We start from the raw sequence: 9,877 nt of genomic DNA, 5'->3' as shown, positions 1-9,877 counted from the left end.
ATATCCTGGTAAATGGTATTACTGCCGCATACCCATAGGAGGAATAAGATTGAACTTATAGGCGGCTCCTAAGAATTGAGCCAGTACATTCTCAAATATGAAAGAAATTTTGTTCCTGAGAATTGTCAGCCAGCCATTAGTAACTCTCTAAAACAAAGTTGTCTCTGGCTTTGACCTATCCCCTGAGCTCCAGACTTTTATAGCCACAGCCTACCTGAAATTTCCCCCTGACTAATAGTCATCTCATGAACAAAAACAACTTTTGATCCCTATCCTCCAACCTATTCCTCCCTAGCTTCCCCCATCTCAATAAATGTGACATTCACTCCCTAGTTTTCTTAAGCCAAAACTCTAGAAATCATCCTTGACACGGTTTTCATATTTTGTATCCAATTCAGCAACTCCTATTTAATTCAGCAAATGTAATACCTCTACTAGTACCATTCTAATCAAAGCCATCGTTATCTCTCTTTTCATATTGCTTGTCCTTCAGTAGTTCAGAAATGCAGTCAGAATGGTCCTTCTAAAATGTGAATCAAGTATCCCTTCCTGCTGTCAACTCTCATAGCTTTTTGTCACACTTCAAATAAAATTCAAAATATTCTCTACGACCTACGTGGCTTTATGGGATCTGTTCTCTTTGGCCTCATCTGCCACTTCTAGTGGCTCATCCCACTCTAGCCACCTTGGCTTTGCTCTTCTGCTCACAACATAGGTACATTCTCACCTCAAGATCGTTGAGGCGATCGTTTCGTTTGCTCTTCCCTCTGCCAGGAGTACTTACCAAAGTATTTGTGTGGCCTGTGCTTCACTTTAAGTCTTTGCTTAAGTGTCACCTCCTATGCAAAGTCTTTTTCCTGACTTACCTAATATATTACCCCACCTCTGCCACGCTCTCTCCTTTATTTTTCATCATAACATTTATTATCTGACATTATGGGGTATTTTTATTTGTTTATCTATTAAATGTCTGTTTCTCCCATTGGAATATGTACTATATAAGCTCCTTGAGGTCAGGGACCCTACTTGTCTTATTCAGTTCTGCATCCCCAGCACTTAGAACAGTGCCTGGTACATTAGAGCATGCAATAAATAGTTAACAAAGAAATAGACATTCAGTTTATTTGCTCTACCCTCAAAATATATCTGGAAGCTGAACACTTCTCTCCATTTTTATTGCTACCCCTCTAGTTCAAGCTCCTTCCCTCCCTGGGTTTCTTAATAAAAACTGTCTTCCCACTTCCACTCTTGTCATTTCCCACCTGTACTCCCTCACCCCCTACCCCAACAGTCTTTGCTTTACATAGGTCCTAAGTTATTTGTTTTTCTTTCAGAGGTAAATTGTTCTGTGACACTCCCTTAAAAGCTTCCAATGTCTTCCCATTGCATCAAGATGGAATCTAAGTTCCTTGCTCTGGCTGACCTGGCCCTCCATGGTTCACCCTCTGTGTTCTTTGCTCACTGTACTGCAGGCAGAGCAGCCTTCTTTCTGTTCACTGAATATGCCAAGGCTCATTTCCCTTTCAGGGGTTTGATATTTACAGCATCCCCAACCTGGAACCCCTTCCAGTAGTTTGCATAGCTGATTTAGCACTCAAATCTCAGCCCAAATGTTTCTGCTACCCCCAATCACTATCACATTATTCTATTTTCTTCATAGAACTGATCACTATCTGAAATTATTTGTTTATTGTCTGCCTCCCCCACTAAAATATAAGCTTGGACTTTGTCATTCCTTTTCACCCCTGTATATCCTGTATATAGAGCAGTACCTGGAATATAGTAGGTACTAAATAAATATGTTGAATAAATGAATGAAGTAGTTAAATATCAGATGAGGAAAATGCCACAGAATATTGTAAGGGGAAGGTGAATAAAAGGTTAGTAAACAAACTTTATCAACTATTGGACTTTGTGTAGAATGGTGGGAAAAGTTCAGTTCAGACTGACTAGCTCTGACATTTATAATTATGTGAACGCTGGCAATTACCTCTGTAAAGAGGCTGATCATAGCTACCTTTTAGAGTTGTTTTTTATCTTAAATGTGTTAATTTATATGACGAGTGTAGTATACTGTGTTGCATAAAAAGGTAATCAATAAACATTAGCTGCCATAATTTTTCAGCAGTGTTCATTATGCTATTGGGAGAAGGTATTTACTCCCATTATGAAAAGTAATTGCTTATGAATGAAAATTTGCAGAGTGTGGAAATGTGGGGAGAAGAATTTATAGCAGCTAAAACTTTGATGAAAAGATCCATTATGCTGTGTGTGTGTGTGTGTGTGTGTAGTTTGGTGTGTGTAGTTTGGTGTGTGCAGTGTGTGTGATTGTGGAGATAAATACAAATACATAAAATATGTACAGTTTAACAAGCATTTGTAAAGTCAACATCTGCTTAACCACAATTCAGTTGAAGAAAGATCATTTCGAGACCCTCAGCAGCCTCCCCATGTACCTCTTCCCAGTCATAACCTACTCCTTCCCCCTGAAAGTAATCACAAAATGTATTTTTATAGTAATCCTTTTGACTTACTTTAGTTTTCTCAGCTATTTATGCATTTTTAAATGATGCAGTTTAGTTTTCCCTTTTTTCAACTTTATATAAGTAAAATTGGGCTGTATGTATTTTTTGTCTGTTGCTTTTACTTTATATTCATGCTATTGTATGTATCGAATTTATTGATTTTAATTATTGTATAGGATGCCATTTATGAACATACCGTTAATTGTTTATTTGTTCTACTGCTAATAGATATTTGGATTATTTACAGGTTGATACTATCATTAACAGCTCTGCTAAGAGCAGTCTTGTACATGTCCATGAGTTTCTCTAGTCCCTGGAGACTAGGGTGCATACCTAAGAGTGGAATTGCTGGGTTTTAGGATATGCATATTTTCCACTTCAGTAGAATAATGCAAACTGTTTTCTGAAGTGATTGTACCAACTTATATTGCCATAGGAAAAGAATTTGCCATTGCTAGAAAAACAGTTTGGAATGATCTACTAAAGCATAGGAATTTTCATAGCAGCAGAACATGTTTCTAGTATTCCAAATTTTCACCTACATTTGATGTTGTCAGTGGAATTTTCACAAAGTAGTTGGTGTATAATATCTCAGTGTGTTTTTGATTTGCTTGTTCTTAAGTTTAAATGAGGTTGAGTAACTTATTATGTGCCTGTTCCAGTCTTTTGCTCATTTTTCTACTGCTTTTTCTTTTTCTTAATGATTTCAGTTCTTTGTATGTTTAGCATACTAGTTCTTTGTTTTGTGTTGCATGTATACTCTCCCATTCTATGGCTTATTGTTTCACACTTCATTTAAGATTGTAGTCTTAATGTAGTCCAATTAAGACTTTCCTCTGGCTAGCAGCTTTTGTTTCCTATTTAAACACTCATTCCCTACTTCAAGATCATGAAGATTTTCTTGTATGTTATCTTCCAAAAGCTTTATAGTTTTGGCTTTCACCTTTAGATCTACAATCTACCTGAAAATGATTTTTGTGTATAATATTAGATAGAGGTCAATTTTCATTTTTTCCCCCGTATGCCTATCTAAATAAGCACTGGTTATTGAAAAGATTATCCTTTTCTCATTGCTCTTCATTGATACACATCTAGTGTTCAGATTTCCAATTCTTATTTTTTACAGTATGTTTTATAACAGGATCCAAATAAAGTCCATACTAGCAATTGACTGGTGTCTAAGTTGCTTTTGGTCTGTAAGTCCCCCTTTCATCCTCCCTCTCTCTGATTTTTTTTTCCCCTTGCAGTTTATTGGTAGAAGAATCCAACTGGTTTACTGTATAATTTTCTTTAGTCTGAACTTGCTGATTGCATCACTGTGGTTCAGTTTCTACATGTTTTCATCCGTCTTGTGTGTTTTCTATAAATACAGACATTCAGGATACTAGTCCTGTGTCAATTATATGTGTTGCATATAAGTATTTAAACTCATAAATTTCCTTCTAAGTATCACTTTATTTCATGCCACAAATTTTCATGTGTTGTATTTTTGTCATCTGGCTCGAATTTTTTTCTAATTTCTTTATGATTTACTTTTTGACTCATAGATTATTTAGAATTATGTTTCTGAGTTTCCAAAGCTTTGGGAATTGTTTTTATTCAAAAACATTTATTGAGATACAATTTATATACCATAAAATTCACCTTTTAAAGCCTTAAGTAGCTTTAAGTGTATTTACAAAGTTGTGCAACTATCACCACTATCTAATTCCAGAACATTTTCATCACTCCAGAAAGAAACCTTATATGCATTAATAGTCACTCCCCGTTTTTATTTATTTTTTTATTACTTATCTATTTTATACATATTAGTGTATATATGTCAACCCAATCTCCCAATTCATCCCACCACCACCGCCCCCCTCCCCTGGCTTTCCCCCCTTGGTATTCATACGTTTGTTCTCTATATCTGTGTCTCTATTTCTGCCTTGCAAACCACTTCATCTGTACCATTTTTCTAGATTCCACATATATGCGTTAATATACGATATTTGTTTTTCTCTTTCTGACTTACTTCATTCTGTATGACAGTCTCTAGGTCCATCCACGTCTCTACAAATGACCCAATTTCATTCCTTTTTATGGCTGAGTAATATTCCATTGTATATATGTACCACATCTTCTTTATCCATTTGTCTGTCGATGGGCATTTAGGTTGCTTCCATGACCTGGCTATTATAAATAGTGCTGCAATGAACATTGGGGTGCATGTGTCTTTTTGAATTACGGTTTTCTCTGGGTATATGCCCAGTAGTGGGATTGCTGGGTCATATGGTAATTCTATTTTTAGTTTTTGAAGGAACTTCCATACTGTTCTCCATAGTGGCTGTATCAATTTACATTCCCACCAACAGTGCAAGAGGGTTCCCTTTTCTCCACACCCTCTCCAGCATTTACTGTTTGTAGATTTTCTGATGATGCCCATTTGAATTGGTGTGAGATGATACCTCATTGTAGTTTTGATTTGCATTTCTCTAATAATTAGTGATGTTGAGCAGCTTTTCATGTGCCTCTTGGCCATCTGTATGTCTTCTTTGGAGAAATGTCTGTTCAGGTCTTCTGCCCATTTTTTGATTGGGTTGTTTGTTTTTTAAAATATTGAGCTGCATGAGCTGTTTATATATTTTGGAGATTAATCCTTTGTCCGTTGATTCATTTGCAAGTTATTTTCTACCATCCTGAGGGTTGTCTTTTCATCTTGTTTATGGTTTCCTTTGCTGTGCAAAAGCTCTTGTTTCATTAGGTCCCATTTGTTTATTTTTGTTTATTTCCATTTCTCTAGGCGGTGGGTCAAATATGATCTTGCTGTGATTTATGTCATAGTGTATTCTGCCTATGTGTTTCTCTAAGAGTTTTATAGTGTCTGGCCTTACATTTACGTCTTTAATCCGTTTTGAGTTTATTTTTGTGTATGGTGTTAGGGAGTGTTCTAATTTCATTCTTTTACATGTAGCTGTCCAGTTTTCCCAGCACCACTTATTGAAGAGACTGTCTTTTCTCCATTGTATATCCTTGCCTCCTTTGTCATGGATTAGTTGACCATAGGTGTGTGGGTTTATCTCTGGGCTTTCTATCCTGTTTCATTGATCTATATTTCTGTTTTTGTGCCAGTACCATATAGTCTTCATTACTGTAGCTTTGTAGTATAGTCTGAAGTCAGGGAGTCTGATTCCTCCAGCTCCTTTTTTTCCCCTCAAGATTGCTTTGGCTATTCAGGGTCTTTTGTATCTCCATACAAATTTTAGGATTTTTTGTTCTAATTCTGTAAAAAATGCCATTGGTAATTTGATAGGGATTGCATTGAATCTGTAGATGCTTTGGGTAGTATAGTAGTCATTTTCACATGGTATGGTAGTCATTTTCACAATATTGATTCTTCCAATCCAAGAACATGGTATATCTCTCCATCTGTTTGTGTCATCTTTGATTCCTTTCATCAGTCTTATAGTTTTCTGAATTCAGGTCTTTTACCTCCTTAGGTAGGTTTATTCCTAGGTATTTTATTCTTTTTGTTGCAATGGTGAATGGGATTGTTTCCTTAATTTCTCTTTCTGATCTTTGATTGTTAGTGTATAGGAATGCAAGAGATTTCTGTGCTTTAATTTTGTATCCTGCAACTTTACTAAATTCATTGATTAGCTCTCGTAGTTTTCTGGTGTCATCTTTAGATTTCTCTATGTATAGTATCTTGTCATCTGCAAACAGTGACAGTTTTACTTCTTCTTTTCCAATTTGTATTCCTTTTATTTCTTTTTCTTCTCTGATTGCTGTGGCTAGGACTTCCAAAACTATGTTGAATAATAGTGGCAAGAGTGGACATCCTTGTTTTGTTCCTGATCTTAGAGGAAATGCTTTCAGTTTTTCACCATTGAGAATGATGTTTGCTGTGGGTTTGTAATATATGGCCTTTATTATGTTGAGATAGGTTCCCTCTATGCCCACTTTCTGGAGAGTTTTTATCATAAATGGGTGTTGAATTTTGTCAAAAGCTTTTTCTGCATCTATTGAGATGATCATATGGTTTTTCTTCTTCAATTTGTTAATATGGTGTATCACATTGATTGATTTGCGTATATTGAAGAATCCTTGCATCCCTGGGATAAATCCCACTTGATCATGGTTTATGATACTTTTAATGTGTTGTTGGATTCTGTTTGCTAGTATTTTGTTGAGGATTTTTGCATCTATATTCATGGGTGATATTGGTCTGTAATTTTCTTTTTTATAGTACCTTTGTCTGGTTTTGGTATCAGGGTGTTGGTGGCCTTGTAGAATGAGTTTGGGAGTGTTCCTTCCTGTATAATCTTTTGGAAGAGTTTGAGAAGAATGGGTGTTAGCTCTTCTCTAAATGTTTGATAGAGTCCATCTGTGAAGCCATCCGGTCCTGGACTTTTGTTTGTTGGGAGATATTTAATCACAGTTTCAACGTCGTTACTTGTGATTGGTCTGTTCATATTTTCTATTTATTCCTGGTTCAGTCTTGGAAGGTTATACCTTTCTAAGAATTTGTCCATTTTTTCCAGGTTGTCCATTTTATTGGCATAGAGTTGCTTGTAGTAGTCTCTTATGATGCTTTATATTTCTGTGGTGTCCATTGTAACTTCTCCTTTTTCATTTCTAATTTTATTGATTTGAGTCATCTCCCTGTTTTTCTTGATGACTCTGACTAAAGGTATATCAATTTCGTTTATCATCTCAAAGAACCAGCTTTTAGTTTTATTGATCTATGCTATTGTTTTCTTTCTTTTTAAAAAAAATTTTATATTATTTAATTTTTTATACAACAGGTTCTTATTAGTTATCTATTTTATACATATTAGTGTATATATGTCAGTCTCAATCTCCCAATTCATCCCACTGCCACCAGCCCCCTCCCCCCCCCACCCCTGCTTTCCCCCCTTGCTGTCCATACGTTTGTTCTCTACAACTGTGTCTCTATTTCTGCCTTGCAAAACGGTTCATCTGTTCCCTTTGTTTCTATTTCATTTATTTCTCCTCTGATCTTTTTGATTTCTTTCCTTCTTCTAACTTTGGGTTTTGTTTGTTCTTTCTCTAGTTCCTTTAGGTATAAGGTTAGATGGTTTACTTGAGATTTTTCTTGTTTCTTTAGGTAGGCTTGTATTGCTATAAACTTCCCTCTTAGAACTGCTTTTGCTGCATCCCATGGTTTTCGGATCGTTGTGTTTTCGTTGTCATTTTCTCTAAGTATTTTTTGATTTCCTTTTTGATTTCTTCAGTGATCTCTTGGTTATTTAGTAACGTATTGTTTAGCCTCCATGTGTTTGTGTTTTTTACGTTTTTTTTACCCGTAATTGATTTCTAATCTCATGGTGTTGTGGTCGGGAAAGATGCTTGATATGATTTCAGTTTTCTTAAATTTACTGAGGCTTGATTTGTGACCCAAGATGTGATCTATCCTGGAGAATGTTCCATGTGCACTTGAGAAGAAAGTGTAATCTGCTGTTTTCAGATGGAATGTCCTATACATATCAATTAAATCTATCTGGTCTATTGTGTCATTTAAAGCTTCTGTTTCCTTATTAATTTTCTGTTTGGATGATCTGTCCATTGGTGTAAGTGAGGTGTTAAAGTCCCCCACTATTATTGTGATACTGTCGATTTCCTCTTTTAGAGCTGTTAGAAGTTGCCTTATGTATTGAGGTGCTCCTATGTTGGGTGCATATATATTTATAATTGTTATATTTTCTTCTTGTATTGATCCCTTGATCATTATGTAGTGTCCTTTCTGTCTCTTGTAACATTATTTTAAAGTCTATTTTATGTGATATGAGTATTGCTACTCCAGCTTTCTTTCGATTTCCATTTGCATGGAATATCTTTTTCCTACCCCTCACTTTCAGTCTGTACGTGTCCCTAGGTCTGAAGTGGGTCTCTTATAGACAGCATATATACGGGTCTTGTTTTTGTATCCATTCAGCCAGTCTATGTCTTTTGGTTGGAGCACTTAATCCATTTACATTTAAGGTAATTATCGATATGTATGTTCCTATTACCGTTTTCTTAATTGTTTTGGGTTTGGTTTTGTAGGTCTTTTCCTTCTCTTGTGTTTCCTGCCTAGAGAAGTTCTTTTAGCATTTGTTGTAAAGCTGATTTGGTGATGCTGAATTCTGTTAGCTTTTGCTTGTCTGTAAAGGTCTTAATTTCTCCATCGAATCTGAATGAGATCCTTGCTGGGTAGAGTAATCTTGGTTGTAGGGTTTTCCCTTTCATCACTTGAAATATGTCCTGCCACTCCCTTCTGGCTTGCGGAGTTTCTGCTGAAAGATCAGCTGTTAACCTTATGGGGATTCCCTTGTATGTTATTTGTTGCTTTTCCCTTGCTGCTTTTAATATTTTTTCTTTGTATTTAATTTTTGATAGTTTGATTAATATGTGTCCTGACCTGTTTCTCTTTGGGTTTATCCTGTATGGGACTCTCTGCACTTCCTGGACTTGATGGAATATTTCCTTTCCCAGGTTAGGGAAGTTTTCAACTATAATCTCTTCAAATATTTTCTCAAACCCTTTCTTTTTCTCTTCTTCTTCTGGGACCCCTATAATTCGAATGTTAGTTCATTTAATGTTTTCCCAGAGGTCTCTGAGAGTGTCCTCAATTCTTTTCATTTTTTCTTTATTCTTCTCCCTGGCAGTTATTTCCACCATTTTATCTTCCAGCTCACTTATCTGTTCTTCTGCCTCAGTTATTCTGCTATTGATTCCTTCTAGAGTATTTTTAGTTTCAGTTATTGTGTTGTTCATCACTGTTTGTTTGCTCTTTAGTTCTTCTGGATCCTTGTTAAATGTTTCTTGTATTTTCTCCATTCTGTTTCCCAGATTTTGGATCATCTTTACTGTCCTTACTCTGAATTCTTTTTCAGGTAGGTTGCCTATTTCGTCTTCATTTATTTGGTCTTGTAGGTTTTTTTTAAAATATATATATATTTTAAATTAATTAATTAATTTATTTATGGTTGTGTTGTGTCTTCGTTTCTGTGCGAGGGCTTTCTCTAGTTGTGGCAAGCGGGGGCCACTCTTCATCACGGTGCACGGGCTTCTCACTATCGCGGCCTCTCTTGTTGCGGAGCACAGGCTCCAGACGCGCAGGCTCAGTAATTGTGGCTCACGGGCCCAGTTGCTCCACGGCATGTGGGATATTCCCAGACCAGGGCTCGAACCCGTGTTCCCTGCATTGGCAGACGGATTGTTAACCACTGCGCCACCAGGGAAGCCCTCTTGTAGGTTTTTTACCTTGCTTCTTCGTCTGTAACATATTTTTTTGTTTTTTGTTTTTGTTTTTTGATGGGTGGGGCTGTATTCCTGTCTTACTGGTTGTTTGGCCTGAGGCGTCCAGC

This window comes from Eschrichtius robustus, chromosome 11 (assembly GCF_028021215.1).
Source record: "Eschrichtius robustus isolate mEscRob2 chromosome 11, mEscRob2.pri, whole genome shotgun sequence".
Classification (NCBI taxonomy): domain Eukaryota; kingdom Metazoa; phylum Chordata; class Mammalia; order Artiodactyla; family Eschrichtiidae; genus Eschrichtius; species Eschrichtius robustus.
This window is presented reverse-complemented; position numbering follows the sequence as displayed.